The following is a 17,307-nucleotide window of genomic DNA, read 5'->3' as shown; positions in this document are numbered from 1 at the left end:
ACTTCCAGAAGCACATTTTCCAAGGAAGTTGACTTCTCCCTACCAGAGTTTCTGTCCACTAAGTTAAATCAACCTCCTTTTGTGGTAGCTCACCCTCTTTGCAAGGAAGAGGATGAGCCAGATGAAACAACAGGTGTCAAATCACTCAGGCACCATTCCAATTCTTGCACTATATCCTCTGACCGCTGCTTCTTCTTTCTTTCTTTCCTAGTCAGAAGATCCTGTCTACTTACATATCTTATACTGTCCTCCACTTTACTCTCCTGCTTTCTCCCTTAGTCTGTCTGCCTCAACTCCTCCTTCCTCCCTCCATCCCTTCCTCCCTCCCTCCAGATACACAGGGATGGAATAAAGATGGCCCTGACAGGAGAGCTCACTTCCCAGGGAATCACTAGGGACAAACAACCTGGCAGTTATTGCCAGTAAGATAGAATTTGGAATACATGAACATGTGTTCCAGGTCACTTCCTGAAGGGACTGAGGAGCCTCATAAGGTGGGACAGGAAGGGACAAGCAGGTGGAGAGGGCTTAGGGGAGGACTGTGTTCTACAGAATCCATAGCTGCCTTGAGCAGCGAGGGGTTGAGTGAGCAAGGGTCAGAATCTATATGGGCAGTGAAGATTGAAGGATGGCCTCAGGAGTCCCAGAGCAAGAGAGCCTGGGTGAGGAGGCCTCAGATGATTTTAACTGGAGTCAACAAATCCAGGAATCAAGCAGGGAGCTGTGCAGCATCCACAGATTTCACAGGCATGAGGTTGCAGGCACACATAGTATTGGGCCACATAAACCAGCATACACTCACATGAGTTGCCTTGGTTCAGAGGCTCCATGTCCAGGTCAAGGGGAAGATGAGGCAGGTGGAGTAGAGTTCAAAGTGGTGTCCATGGGCCTGCACCACCCTTTGCTGCTCCACCCTCCTTCCATGCAACAGAATGTCCTGAAGCTTGTGATGATAGGGCTCTGAGCAGACAGCTGAAAAAAAATGAGATTTGTTGACTCACAGCAGCCAATCAGGACAAGAGACTATTAATGTTTGCATGGCATAGGTAATGGTGAGGAGTGCTGTAAGCAGGCCCAGCTGCTAAAGACAGACATGAGAGAACCCACCAGCTGAATGTGACATCGCCTCTCTTATCTAAATGACTGTGATCCTGTGAACAATCATCTTGTTACTGGCCAAAATTTGTTTAAAAGAACAAAGCTTAAGATAGTAATCTGTTCTCAGTAAAATTTAAAACAAAATTTTTTTTAAAGTCTTTAGATTTGTTGAAATAATTTCTTGTGTTCTCTACTGCCTTGTTAAAATTAAATGTTAAAAAAAATAAGTCTTATAAAGTTCATTTTCCTTAAATATCACAGAGGGTAGTCCTACTTTGTCTGAAAGACAGTTTACAATAATTGCTTATTTTTACTTATACAGGAGGCATATGAAACCGAAATTTAGCTACCCCATTTTATTCAATTACCCCACAAATCCACCTGTCTTGAAAGCACAAGGGCCTGAGTTCGATCCTGGTACAAAAAAAAATTACCCCACAAATAGGAAGAAATGATAGTTCAACACAGAAAACTTTGACAGTTCAGATAGTAGACATTATTTGTTATGTTTAGTACAATCAACTATTTAGCTGGAAAATGTTTGCTTTTTCTCTTAAATCTTAGAACTTTCCCTCTAATTTTCCTAGACTGGGTTCCAGAAGAATTCCTCATGTGAAAGTTAAATGTGAGGACTTTATTCTGTTGTATTATGTAAAAATTTGGTTGTTGCTTAGACCAAAGATAGCTGGCTTGTTAAATAAATGGTACTGAAGAAAATCCTGGCCCAAGTGGCAGGCATCCCCTATGAGCTTAGCCCGAATATTTCTGACCAAAGAAAATTGTACAATAATATTTATAGGCTAACAAGGGATTGATATGAAACTGTACATTTCACAGGCCAAACACATAGTCTAAGAGTTTATAATAAGTGAATGCATTATTAACTCTTTTGGAGACCAGAGGAAAATTGAGGCCTAACTGGCCTCCTCTGTGAGCACAAAAGACAAAGGCTGCACTCAGGGGTGATTTCAGGTTCTAAGGAAAAGTTAAGACACCTGAGGTTAAGTTGTTTACCAGAGTATGTACTAATGATTTGAGAACATTTCCCATTTCTGTGCTAAGGGGAAATCATTTCCCCAGTGAGTCTTTTTTAAGAAATTATTTCACTTGTCCAGACCAAAAAAATAGGGAATTGGACTCCAGATGCAGCAAAAGCAAGGCTTTAATCCAAACTCTTGTATGAGTGGTGCTCATACAGAGACAGGCACAAACTAGTTGAAAAGCTGTGTGTTTTTATTCCTAACTCGCAGGAGTCCCTCCTCCCAGCTCCCTTGACCTGGGTTCCTGGGTTCATAGTCTATCCCAAGCAATCAACTTCATGCAACACCTTTTGTTCCCCTCCCCCGCTTTTTGTTCCCTCTTCCTTCTGTATTTCTTTGTAGTTATTTTTATCCTGTTGGCTTCCCAGGACTGGAGAAGACTCATCGCTGTAGCAAGTCTTTGTATAGCCTGTATGTTCTTGTCCAGTAGTTGACTGAGACAAGTCTAAAAGCAAGAGCTTATGATAGCAGTTAGTGAAATATGAACCAATTATACATTTTTACCTCTTACAGTCTCTTCCTCTCTTTATTATAGAATGTTTTTCCTATTTTTATGTTTATAGTTTTCTTTTGAGTTTTCAAATCTTTCTAATGCTGGTTGACTTTCTTCACCATAAGACTGTTGTGGCAAATTGGGAGTCGAAATGACCTTACAGAGGCCAGGAGAGTTGGGTAAAATAAGAAAGAAGTTTATTGCAAGGCAATAGCCAGTCCCAGGAAATGAGTCCTTATAGGCTGACCATGAGCTAAGAAAATTTCTCCTTTATATACCTTTCTACAGAGTAAGAAGTTCAAGAGGTGGTTACACTGCTGCATGCTAAAACAGCAAGGGACTTTTCATAGCTTCAAGGTTGGGGGCTTATGTAAACAATTTCAGGCAGTTTCTAATCTTTCAGGGAACAGGCTGCCCCACAAGGGGAGAGGGCCCACCCAGTGTTTCTACACAGGGACAAGTGGACTCAGATGGGGCCTCAGTGGTAGCCCATACAAAGCACAAAAACAACATGTTTCTGCTATATTGTTATTTTAAGCCGGCTTACAGTTCATGGACAGATGTGCTACAGTAATTATTCACTCCAAGTTGTGTTTGGCAGCACTTTCCACATCAAGACAATAGTTTCTTCTAATAGCAAGAGATTATGTTTTTGATATGCCACAGATTTTCTTAGTCAGGGCAGTCTCAATTAATCTTTGGGCTAGGCTTCTCACAAGTGGAATAATGCAGCTTCCTATGCCAGTTAGGATTCCAGCAACAATTATAAGAAATGTTTCAAACCAGTTCTCTAGCCACCATGTAAAGGGATCATCAAATCTGAAGTTTTCAGTGACTTCATTAGCTAAAGTGGGAGACCCTTTAATGCCTTAGTGATGATCCCATCTGAGGCTGTCTTATTAGGGATAAAAGTTCAACATTTTCCTCTTAACACAGATACCTTTTTTGCCAATATCATACCTAGAGCAATCCAGTTTTCCCAGGCCATCCAGCTAACTGTATCTAGTTGGCTAGCTATCCCTTGAATTGCATTTCTTGTGTAGTTAAATGTGTTATTGGAGAAGTTTAGATGAGAGAGTTCTAACTTCCAGTTGTGTCAAGTTTATTTCTGCCAGGGAGTTAGGTTTATTGAGCATTTCAACTAATTATCTCATTCATTTTTTGGTTTGTGTGGCCTATTATGGCTTTTGAAAATGTTTATTCACTCACAGTTACTAAGAACCCAGGCAGTGTTTTCTGACTGTCCACAATGATCAGGATCCTACTAGCAATCTGCTATCCATTGTTTTCCAATAGAGTTTTTGATTCTACAAAGGCAAAAGACAGAAATGTGCAGGTAAAATTACTCGTAAACTTATGATTTAAATCTTATCTAAAGAAAGAAGGAGGGACTTTGCTTCTGTACTTGATGCGTAGTTCTGCCTGGCTATCATCTGATTAACTGTTTATTGCTGTTTTTAATTTTGGGGGGACTTAATAAAAATGAAAATTATGTATTGGAGCATTTCTTCCTTCACCTCCATGGGGAAAGTCACTGAAATTATGTCATCATGTTTTATCTTCTTTTATGCTTTTGAGGGCATCCCCATTAAAGATCAACACCCCATCCCCTCCTCCCACCCTTGACTCCCACCATTTCACTCTCTGTACCAATGAATCTGATGACTGTCAGTACCTCACAGAAAGGGAATTTAGTGCTATTTTTTTGGTGACTTTGTCTAATGTCATCAAAGTGTGTCCATGTTGTGGAATTTGTCAGAATTCCCTTCTTTTTAAAAGGCTGAATATTATTGCTTTCCATCCTACATTTTTTATATTCATTCCTTAATAACTGGTTTTTTTGTGTGTGCTTTTCTTATTTTAGTTACTGTGAATTGTGTTATGAAAAATGTAGTTGTGAAAATCTTTTGTAGATCCTATTTTCTTTTCTAAAGTATTGATTGACAATAATATTTTAATAAAATACATGCATGAAATGTGTAATAGTCAAATTTGTCTAATTAGCACTTCCATCTTTAAGAATATATTTTCAATTTTTTGTATATATTCCCGGAAAAATAATTTACCTAAAAGTGTCATGAATTTCCATAATGTGTCCTACAATGGATGCACCATCTACCATTTCCCACCAGCAACATACAAGTTGAATTTTCCTATTTCTCCACATCCTCTGCAACATTTATTTCAAGTTTGCTACTTTTTCCTTCATTTCTTTTTTCTCCTTTTCATATTTTGTTCTCTCTTTCCTTCTTCTTCATTTCTTATTTTTGTTTGTTTTTTCTTTGACACAGGGTCTTGCTGTATAGCCTGAGGTTAGCCTTGAACTCACTAGGTAGCAAAGACTGGCCTTGAAATAGTGACAATTCTCCTGCTTCAACCTCCCTACTTCTGGGATTTCAGGCATGCACCACCACATCTAGCTTTCTTCCTTCCTTTTCTGTGGTGTTGGGGATCAATCCACGACCTATCCCTGGTACCTAGCACTCTCCTACTGAGCTATCCCAGTCCTAACACACAGCCATTTTAAAGGATGTGAGATTGTAATGTAGTTTTAAGCATCAGCATGCAGCCAGGGTTCTACTGCTTAGTTCAGACATGATGTTTCTTAGATGGAATATTTAACACACTCTTCAGTGTTTAGGTTAGTGGCTGTCACTCAGTAAATGCTATGTGCATGTTGGTTACATAAATTATAGGTAGTGGGGTTTTTGTGCATGTGTACAATTATAACCAGAAATATCCAAGAAACATCATTGAAATTGGAATAGGAATTTAAATGGTTTTTTTCTGCAAAGAGTATTTCTTTGTTCACCCATCAACTAGACTTCAGAAGTGTGCAGCTATTGATTTGATATCTGACTGGGCACCACCCCTTCTCACCTGTGTCTGCAAGTTTCAAGGAGATTAGATGTACCACCCCCTGCCAGGAGGAAAACTTTCTTTTCTTCAGGTAAATCCTTTGCAATTTTGGTTACAACTTCTCAGCCTTATTTCCAAATGAAAATTACCAGAATAATTTGAAAATGTCCTGCACTGTGGATGAGTTGAATCTGAATCTCTGTGAGTGGAGACCAAGTGTTCATGATTATTGAATATCCCACAGCAAATGGAAATTACTGATCTGTGTCTTCAAAATTCTTAAAATACTTAATGTCCATAAACAGCAGGAAAGGATGAACAATGAAATCAGCCAGTCAGTTCTCTCAAACCAGAGGGTTATCTTGGATCACCCCAGATCAAGGTCATTAAGAAGGCTGTTAATGAACATACAGAGATTTCCCTTCTGGAGTGGGCCCCTGAGCATTACTATTTCTAAGAAGTCCCCAACAGATTCTGTGCAGCTGTTCAGACCACTCTCCTTGGAGTAGCATTGTCTGTTACTTTGTAAACATTTGGAGGAGCAAAGGAAAACTTCACAAAAAGAGCTGACACTATGAGGTTAAATTAATTTTATTTATATATTACTTTCTATTTTAAATTTAAACAATTTTTGCATTACAAAATACTCTAGGCTTACAAAAATTACACAGATTCACAAGCACACAGTTTATTCCATTTATTGTGCTAGTTTCTTTCCATAAAGTCATCATGAATCTAAATAGGTTAATAATGAACTATTACTTCTAAGAATGGAGATACCAGGTTAATTGCTTCTGAGTTTCTTGTTCCAATGTTTTTGATAATCAATCACTGCCTAACTTCATGTTATGTGTATTTCTGTTCAAAGATACTTCATTTTATTCTGCTGGTCCATTATCTTCAAGAAAAAAAAAACAGTCTTGTGGCCACTTAAATTCAACAAGTTTATCAGAGCAAGAAAAGGTTGAAGTGGGCAGCACAGACAGTTCAGAATGCCACATTCACAGGGTGGTGAGCTGTATTTATATCCAGAATAGCAGGAAATTTTGCAGATGGGTTATCTCATTGGCACTCTTTGAAGTTTTCATTGCATGTGCACAATTTGACAGCCTTCTGATTGGCTGAAGGTATAGAATGCTAGAATTGGCTAGGATCTAATTGGTTGATCACTAGAATATACAGTTTATGCACTTTAAATTGGGTTGCAGTTTTCTATATACGAAGGCTGCCTTGGGCCAAATTTCATTGCAGAGTACAGAAGGCACTTAGGCCAAATTTATTTCAGGTAAACAGTTCAGGTTGAACTTCCATCAAAATATGATAACATGATTGAATGAAGGCTATGTAACATATATTTACTGTGCAAGGGATGTCATAACTTTCTAATGCTTAGGAACACTATATAACACTTCAGTACTATGCTTAGTGGTTATTTTTGACAGTAAAATCCCCAGAAGAAAACATAAAATATGAAAGAAATGGCACTCAATAGACTATAAAAAGGACACCTATGATTAATGGTGATTGGGAAAAAGTAGTTTGGATTTGATCAGTGCACATACTGTACATGTTTGTGGAAATATCAAACTGAAATCTTAATATGTATAATTAATATATGTTAATAAAATATAAGAGCTAAGAAAACAAGACAAGATATCTCTCCCTAGGAGGGGTACTGGACTTTCAGATACAATTAAAAATGACTGGGTGAAGAGAAACCCATCTCAGTTACAACCTAAAGGTTGAGAAAAACAGTGAGTTACCACCTCTCTGGTGCCTTCTTTCACTGATGTATAGTGTCTGGAAGGAAGGCCAGGGTTGAAGAGAAGAACAGAGAGGATGGTGCCAGTGTCCAGCTTATTTCTTTTCCCTCTATAGTCATGATTACCTGGGGCTCAGATGACAGTCTGGCCAGAGGGAGAAGGCAGAGAGTGCCCCGGGGCCCTTCAATCTTATTGGGCCAGCTGGAAGAATGAGTCTAAACTCTGGGGCCTTCAAGTCAATCTCCAATGGTCACCTTTACAGTCAGAACATGGTCCAGGGGGCCTCTTGTAGCAATCCTTCTTAAGGTGGCCTGGATTTTGCAGCAGTAGCAGTTGGGTTCAGTAGTGGAGCTCTTCTTGGAGCCCCAAGAATCAGACCTAGAGTCTATTTCTTTAGAGCTGCTGTTAAGGCTCCCACCTTCTCTCAGTCCCTCTGTTTTCTTGCCCTGGTCTTTCCTGCTCTCAATTATAAAATACAGAGGAAGCAATTTTTACTATAGTATCAAATGAGATCTCTGAAGTAAAAGCCATTTTTGGGGGTATCCCAGGGACCCCACATTACAGAGGAGTTTTATAGGGTGAAACCCATGTGGGTACAATGTGGGCCAGAGCCAGGAACATCTAATAAAGTTGCAAGTATAGCCACTTAGGTAATAGTGGTCCAATTGGGAAACTAGTACCATAACAAGCATGGATGAAAAGAACAAAGATTCTCCTAGGGAGTGGTGGATCCAGAGGTCTCTGATCACCCACCAGAGCAGTTGATGTCTATCTAGACTTCATTGGACCCAGTGTTTATTCTTTGAGGAAGTATGTAGGTATGGTCATCTTGTCTTTTATCTTGTGACCTGATTGTCAGCCTATGTGTCTCTGGTCCTCCCTGTGATGTGTTTCACCTTTGCCCTGACCCTCTTGAGGACCTAACCCTATCTGACTGCCTATAATATTTCTACCTAACTCATCTCTCTGTAGTACAATTATCTACAGTATCTTTTATTTTGGTCTCTATTTTTACTCTGGGTTTCTCATAGAAGAGAAAAAATGTGATATTTAAGCTTGTGTCTGATTTATTTCAGTTGTAAGAGATAGTCTACAACTCATAATATTTCATAGGATCTTAACATACTTTTTACTCAAAGTAATGCAAACTTGCAGGATTGCTGAGCCTGCCACTTCCCTACCCCATGGAGCTGCTGCTGGGCCAGAGTCTACACAGCTCGCCCAGACAAGCACATACCTCAGCTCTCATGCTAAGAACCCAGGGTGCTTGGACCCAGCTTCTGGAGGCCCAGACTGCCCAGCCACAGAGAGGATCAGCCAGAGTTCTGTCTGGCCCAGAATCTGGCCTCCAGAGTGTCTTATTCATCCACTGATCAGAGCTTGCACAGGACACTGCCCCATGGCCTATTCCACTGTTTCTGCTGGCAGTACTCCAGGCCTCTTTCCTGGGCTGGAAGAGCATGCAGCAAAAGGAACCCAAAGTAAGAATTTTCTCAGTTCTGGGCAGGAGTATGTGTGTGGGTGGTGGGTGTAGGCTCAGAATCTTCCCTGGTTGCTGTACTCAGAATCCCTGGCATGATTTGCCCCTGGCCATACTTCCAAAACTGCTATATAGATTCAATGCAATCCCAAGTGGAATTCCAGCAGCATATTTCATGGACATTAAGAAAACAATCCAAAAATTCATTTGGAACAAGAAGAGACCTAGAATAGCAAAAGCAATTCTAGACAACAGAGACATAGCAGGGGGTATGACAATCCTCAATTTGAAACTATAGTACAAAGCTACTGTGATGAAAACAACATGGTACTGGCAAAGAAATAGACCTGAGGACCAGGGGGACAGATTAGAAGATGCAGAAACAACTCAAGACACCACCACCTCATCTTCAACAAAGGAGCCAAACACACTCACTAGAGGAAAGATAGCCCTTTTAATAAATGGTGCTGGAAAAATTGGGTTTCAACTTGCCAAAGATTAAAACTAGGTGTATATCTCTCAAAATGCACTAAACTAAAATCAAAGTGGATTAAATATCTAAATATTAAAATGGAAATACTGAACTGGCTGGAACAGAGGTTAGGTAGAACACTTGAAGACGGTGGTGTAGGAAAAGATTTTATGAACAAAACCTCACTTGCCCATGAACTAGCACAAACAATCAACAAGTGGGATCTCTTCTTATTAAAAAGCTTCTGCATAGCAAGAGAAACCACCAGCAGTGTGAAGAGACAACCCACAATGTGGGAAAAAATTTTCACCTGCCATTCCTCAGACAACGGTCTACTATCTCAAATCTATAAAGAACTTAAAAAAAATTAGACCTCCCGAATTTAAAGACCCAATCCAAAAATGGCCATCTGAAATGAACAGACATTTCTCAGACAAAGAAGTAAAAGCAACAAATAAACATATGAAAAAAATGTTCAACATCACTGGTCATTCAAGAGATGAAAATGAAAACAACACTGAGATTCCATCTCACCCCAGAAAGAATGGTTACTATAATGAAATCAACCAACAACAAATTCTGGCGGGGCTGTGGGTAAAGAGGAACACTGCTCCACTGCTGGTGGGAGTGTAGACTGGTGCAACCACTGTTTAAATCAGTATGGAGATACCTCAAATAACTAGGACTGGAAGTCCCATTTGACCCATCCATTCCGCTGCTGGTATCTTCCCCAAAGAATTAAAATAATAATGCAAGAGTGATATGTGTGCATCCATGTTTATAACAGCACAATTTGTAATACCTGAAACTTGGAAGCAGCCCAATTGCCCATCAACTGGAGACTGGATAAAGAAAATGTGGTTTTTTAAAATAAAATGGAATACTACTCAGTCATAAAAAATGACAAATTGGAGACATTTATACCCAAATGGATGCACACTGATGCAGTACTCTTAAGTGAAATAAATAGGACACACATGTGTAAATACTGAATAGTTTCTCCAGGGTGAGAAACTGAAAGTGTAAATAAAGACTAAAAGTTATAATAGGTAATGTGAAATAGTAAGAAAAGGGGCAAAGGGGAAGGGCAAGTAGGAGGGGCAGGGGAAAGGAAAGAAAGGAATGGAATTAATATAAGAAAATGAAAAAATGGAAACAAAATCTTTGTAAAAAAGGAGGGATGGAGGGGTTGAAGGGAGGGCAGGGGAATAGGGAAAAAATAAGAACCAAGAGAGATCATGTAAAGGTGCAAATTTCCAATGATGAATGTCATTACATTGTATACCTAAAATGTACCAATAAATTTAATTTTTAAAAAAGAATTCATGTGAACTGTAGATATTCCAAGCTATGGGGAATTTCTGCTTTTCAAGAGGCCTAAAGAAGCCTGGAAAGACACTAGGGAGGAGCGACAGTTCTGAGACCATGGGGAACACAATGACACAGAAGGTGATGGTTACAATTGTGTATAGGGTGGTGAAGATCTGTGTGAAGGACTGATTACATGAGCTTCTCTTTAGGAGTCTTTCATAATAAAAAAAATTGACCATGGCATTCTCTGCTGTGGTTCTTGTTCTATCTAAGTCCTTGGTCTTTGTGAAATAGTCTTTGCAGAGCTCCTTTCCTGTCTGTTTCTGTGTGTAGATGAGGGGATTGAGGGTTGGGGTCAGGACTGTTTAGGAGAGGGAGATGAAATTCCTCTGAGTATGGGCATAAGAATTGTTGGGCAGGATGTACACTTCTGTGATGCTCCCATAGAAGGGGAACACTGCTGTCAAGTGGGGTCCACATGTTCCCAGGGCTTGTGCCATGCTTGGACTGACTTGACCCCTTTAACTGTCTTGGCTGTGTGTTCACAGGGTATCAGTACTAGTGCCAAGGGCAAGAGGAGTGAGATCAATGAAACAACAAAGCTGAGCTTAATTGGCCTGGGTGTCCACACATGCCAGCTTAATTGTGGGAGGCACCTCACAGATGAAATGATCAAGCTGCAGGTGCCCATGAGGCAGCCAGAGTGACGGTGCCCTGGACGAGAGCCTTTCTGGCTCCACTCAGCCACACAACACTGGTTAGAGTCTGCCACAACATGGACTCATCCTGGGTACCCAGCTGATAGGTTTGGAAATGGTAGCATAGCAGTCAAAAGCCATCATTGCCAGGAAAATACATTTGGTGGAGCCAGAGCCAGTGAGATGTACAGCTTGATGACACAGTCCAGGGACAAGATGGCCTTGAATGGTCCTTTGAGATTCCACAGCCACTGGGGGACAATGCTTGTGGTAATGTCAACTATACTATATTAATATTTTAATTTTATATATTTTTCTATTTTGTTTAACTTTGTCTTTATTTTTCTTTAGCTCTTCAAATATATTTTAAAAATACATTAAGGCTTTCAAACAGATTATATTTTTGTTTTTTTGTGTTCCTTGTCTATCTTTTGTTGAAAATTTGGTATTTTAACATTGTAATTTGTTAGTCCTTACAAGTGAGATTGTTCCCCTTTACAAGATTTACAAGGTTTTACTATCAAAATGCTAATAGTCCTTTTGTTTAAGAACTTTTCCAAAGCACTTTTTGTAGAATTTATTTCTTGCCCTGCATAGTAACTGATGTTGCCTTTCTTTTAACTTGTGAGTAGTTGAAAGAAATTTTCTCAATGTCCAGGACCTCAAACAACAGCAACAATAACAGTAAACAAAACAAAGATATAAAAGAAAAACATTTTTTAAAATGAACATGCTTTCACCCTCGGTTTTTGCAGTTTGATTTTTCTAGGAGTTTTTTCTCAAAGCTTAGTAAAGCTCACTGAGTGAAGGGTCAACATAAAGTGAAAGCTGACGGTCTTCATCACTATTTTCTTTGGACAGCATATTTTGCCCTAAACATGCATGTGTTTTTCTAAGTCTCTGCCATATATATGGGTGTTTTGAGTGTCCTAATTTGCAAAAAACATTTCTCAGGATTTTTTTCTTGGACCTTAGTAAACTATCACTCATTCCCCCCATAATCTTTTGCTCCAGACTCATGCAGTTTGTACATCTGCCTTGCCAAGGATTTGAGCAGTGCCAACTCCATTTCTGGCACTTGTTCTGATTTAGTTGAATGGAGTTTTTGTGTCAGCCTTTCTGATATTCCCACAGAGATTAAAACATACACACTGGTTAGCAAGTAAAGTCTGCTCTGCTCTAATAATGGGGACTAGGGCTGCTGCCGCCACTGGAAAATGACCATGAGGAAGGGACTAGGGAAAGCAATGGTGGAGAAGGCCCTCACAAAATCATCCTGCTATGTTCAAGTTTGTTTTCTCTTTGTACAGCAGCAGTTGTTCAAATATTTGTTTTTTCCAGGGTCTTGATAACATTGGTTCTGACACTTTCTGCTTGTTTTTGATGTTTCAGTAAGGGAACACACATTTAGTGCAATTTGACATTTTGTTGACCTCACTGTATTTTTCTTTAAATTTATCTTTTTATTTATATAACTTTATTATATTTTTCTCTTTCTTTTAATGAGTGCTCACAATTTCTTGAAGATTCTTTGTTTTCTCTGGTGGTGTCAATAATGGATAACCTACATCTATTTATTTTTTCCATTAACCTTTTTGGTATATTTTAGGTATACAATACAATTACATTCATCATTGGGATCATGTACCTTTATATGATGTATCTTGGTTCTTATGTTTTCACTACTCCCCTGCTCTCTCTTCACCTGCTCCATCCTTCCATATTTACAAAGACGTTGTTTCCATTTTTTCCATTTCTTATATTTTTTCTTTTCCCTTCTTTTCTTTCACCTACCCTTACCACTTCCCCTACTCCTTTACAACTTTTCTTCCTATTTCACAATATCAATTATATATTTTGATCCTTATTTACACTTTTAGTTTTTCACACTAGAGAAACCATTTGATATTTACACGTCTGTCCTATTTATTTCACTTAAAACTATGGCCTCAATGTGCATCCACTTAGCTCTAAATGTCTCTAGTTTCTCTTTCATTATGGCTGAGTAGTACTACATTTTATTTTTAAAAACCCACATCATTATCCAGTCTCCAGTTGATGGGGAAATGGGCTGTTTCCAAGTTTTAGCTATTACAAACTGTGCTGCTATAAACATGGGTGAGCATATATCACTCTCCCATGATTCTTTTAATTCATTTGGAAAGATACCCAGAAGAGGGATAGCTGGGTCAAATGGGACTTCCAGTCCTAGTTGTTTGAGGTATCTCCATACTGATTTCCACAGTGGTTGCACCAGTCTGCACTCCCACCAACAATGAAGAAGGGTTCCTTTCTCCCCACACCTCCATCAGCATTTGTTATTGGTTAATTTCTTCATAGCACCCATTCTTACTGGGGTGAGGTGGAGTCTCAGCACTGTTTTCATCTGCATCTCTCGAAAGACCAGGGATATTGAACATTTTTTCAGGTTTATTTTCTGCTTTTACTTCTTTGTCTGAGAAATGTCTGTCCATTTCAGATCCCCATTTTTGAATTGGGTCTTTATATTAGGGGGATCTGATTTTTTTTAGTTCTTTAGATATTCTAGATAGTAGACCTTTGTCTGAGGAACAGCTAGTAAAAATATTTTCCCACATTGTAAGTTGTCTCTTGTCTCTGTTGGTGGTTTCTCTTGCAGTGCAGAAGATTTTTAATAGGATGAGATCCCAGTTGTTAATTCTTTGTGTTGGTTCCCATGCTACTGAGGATTTGTTCATAAAGATTTTTCCTATGCCAGTGTCTTCAAGAGTTCTACCTAACTTATCTTTCAGCAAGTTTAGTTTTTCTGTTTTAATATTTAGATCTTTAATCCACTTCAATTTTAGTTTAGTGCATGGTGAAAGATAGGGGTCTAGTTTTAATCTTTGGAAAGTTGAAATCTAGTTTTTCCAACACAGTTTATTAAAGAGGCTATCGTTCCTCCAGTGACGGTGTTTGGCCCCTTTGTCAAAGATGAGGTAGCTGAGTGTGTCTGGAGTTGTTTCTGCATCTTCTAATCTATTACACTGATCCTTGGGTCTGTTTCTTTGCCAATATCATGCTGTTTTTATCATAGTGGCTTTGTAGTACAGTTTGAAATTGGGGATTGTGATACTCCCAGCCATGTCTCTGTTGCCTAGAATTGTTTTTGCTATTCTAGGTCTCTTATGTTCAAAATGAATTTTTGGATTGTTTTCTCTAGCTCTCTGAAATATTCTGTTGGGATTTCAATCAGGATTGCATTGAATCTGTATAGCAGTTTTGGAATTATGGCCATTTTCTCTATATTGGTTCTTCATACCCAGGAAGAAGTGATGTCTTCCCATTTTCTTATATCCTCTTCAATCTCTTTTTTCAGAGTGTTGTAGTTCTCAATGTAGATGTCTTTTGGTTCCTTTGTTAGATTGATTCCTAGATGTTTCATTTTTGGGGATGCTATTGTGAAAGGAATTGTTTCCCTGATTTCTCTCTCAGTGAGTCTGTTATTTGTGTACAAGGAGGCTATTGATTTTTGAGTATTTACCTTGTATACAGCTACTCTACTGTATCTTTCAATTAAGTCTAGAAGACTTTTGATGGAGTTCTTGGCGTCTTCTATATAGAGTATCATGTCATCTGCAAATAATGACAATTTGACTTCTTCATCACCTATCTTTATTCCTTTTATTTCTTTCTCTTGTCTAATTGCTGTGGCCAATGTTTCCAAAACTATATTGTACAGGAGTGGTGAGAGTGGACATCCTTGTCTTGTTCCTGATTTTAGCATGAAGATTTTCAGTTTTTGACCATTTTGTATCAGGTTGACTGTTTTTCATAGATAGCCTTTATCAAGTTGAGATAAAGACCCTCTATTCTAATTTTCTGTAGGGTTTTTGTTTTGCTTTGTTTTGTTTGTACTGGGGATCGAACTCGGGTCTTTGCCTTTGTGCAGCAGATGGCAAAACCACTGAGCTAAATCCCCAGCCCCCTGTAGGATTTTTATCATGAATGGGTGTTGAATTTTATCAAATGCTCTTTTTGCATCTATTGAGACAATCATATGGTTTTTGTCCTTGACTCTGTTAAAATGTTGTATTATATTTATTGATTTACGTATGTTGAACCATCCTTGCATCCCTGAAATAAATCTGACTTGGCAAGGGTGTATGATCTTTTTGATGACCCTCTGTATTCTGTTTGCCAGTATCTCATTGAGGATTTTTGCATCTATGTTCATTATGGAGATTGGCCTGTAGTTCTCTTGGTTGGATCCTTCACTGTTATTGGAATCAAAGTAACACTTGCTTCCAGGAATGAATTTGGGAGTATTGCTTCCTTTCAATTTCATTGAAAAGTTTAATGAGTCATGGCAATAGTTCTTCTCTAAATGTCTTGTGGAATTCAGCAGTGAAGCCATCAGGACCCAGGCTTTTCTTTGTTGGTAAATTTTTAATTGTATTTTTGATTTCACAGATTGAAATTGGGGTGTTTAGAAATTTATATTTTTTTGTTCAACTTTGTTAATTCATATGTATCTAGGAATCCATCCATTTCTTCTGTGTTTTCCATTTTATTAGAGTATAGGTTCTTAAAGTAGGTATTGATGAGCCTCTGGATTTCTGCTGGATCTGTTGTGACTTCACCTTTCTCATTCCTAATTGCATGGATTTGAGCCTTTTTTTCCTTTTTTTGATAAGTTTGGCTAAGGACTTATCAATTTTATTTATTCTTTTGAAAAGCCAACTCTTCAATTCATTGACTTTTTTGGTATCATTCTCTTAGTCTCCATTGCATTGATTTCTGCTCTGATCTTTATAATTTCCTCCCTTGTACAAGCTTTGGGTTTGTCTTCATTTTCTTTTTCTAGGAGCTTAAGAGTCAGCATAAGGTTGTTTATTTGAGCTAGCTCCATTTTCCCAGTGTTGGCATTCACTGTTATGAATTTCCCTCATAGAACTGCTTTCATTGTGTCCCATACATCCCTGTAGGTTGTACTGGCATTATTATTTAATTGCAAAATCTGTCAAATTTCTTCTTTAACTTCCTCTGTGACCCATTGGTTATTCAGGAGAGTGTTATTCAATTTCCATATGTTTCTGAAGTTCTTGCAGTTTCTTATGCTATTGGCCTCGTTTAATTGCACTATGGTCTGATTATATACAGGGGATAATTTCAATTCCTTTGCATTTACTTAAACATGTTTTAAGAGTTAGTATGTGGTCTATTTTGGAAAATGACCTGCGTACAGCTGAAAAGAATGTCTATTCTGATTTTGTGGGTTGTAACATTCTGTAGACATCTATTAAGTCCATTTGTTCAAAAACTTGGTTCAGTTCTAGTATTTCATTGTTGATTTTTCATCTAGATGATCTGTCTGTTGTGACAGTTGGGTATTGAGATCCCCCACTAAATTGTATTAGTGCTTATTTGGTTTTTCATGTCCCTTACTATTTGCTTTGTATAGTTGGGGACATTAGTATTTGGTGCATATATATTTGTGATTGTCATCTCTTCCTCTTGGATTGTTCCCTTTACAAGGTTGTAGTGATCTTCTTTGTCTCTCTTAATTAGTTTTGGTTTGAAATTTACTTTGTCTGTAAATAAGATAGCTACCCCTGATTTTTTCCAGCTTCCTGTCATGTGGAAAACTGTTTTCCATTCTTTTACTTTCAGTCTATGAGTTTCTTTTTTAACTAGGTGTGTTTCTTGTATGCAGCATATTGTTGGATTTTGGTTCTTAATCCATTCTTCCAGTCTGTTTCTTTTGATTGGTGACTTGAGGTCATTAATATGATGATTATAAATGATACATATTGGCTTATCATTGTCAGGTTATTTTCCTGTTGTTGACTCTTTTTTATTTCCTCCCCCCTCTTCTTTAAATTTCTTGCCTTGTCTGATGGCTTTGCTCTGTTGGGCCTCATGGAATTGTGACATTCATTGTCTTTTTCCAGGATATTTTTTTAGAATTGTTTGGAGTACTGGTTTTGTATTCATGAAGTTTCTCAGGTGTTTTTTGTCATGGTAGGATGTTATTTCCCCCATCAACTTTGAGAGATAATTTTGCAGGATACATCAGTCTAGGTTGGAGATTGTTCCCTTTTAGGGCTTGAAATACTTCACCACAGGCTCTCC

This window comes from Heterocephalus glaber, unplaced genomic scaffold (assembly GCF_053883595.1).
Source record: "Heterocephalus glaber isolate CG9 unplaced genomic scaffold, H.glaber_assembly_v1.0 deba00000678, whole genome shotgun sequence".
NCBI classification, from domain to species: domain Eukaryota; kingdom Metazoa; phylum Chordata; class Mammalia; order Rodentia; family Bathyergidae; genus Heterocephalus; species Heterocephalus glaber.
Note: the sequence above shows the minus strand (reverse complement) of the source record.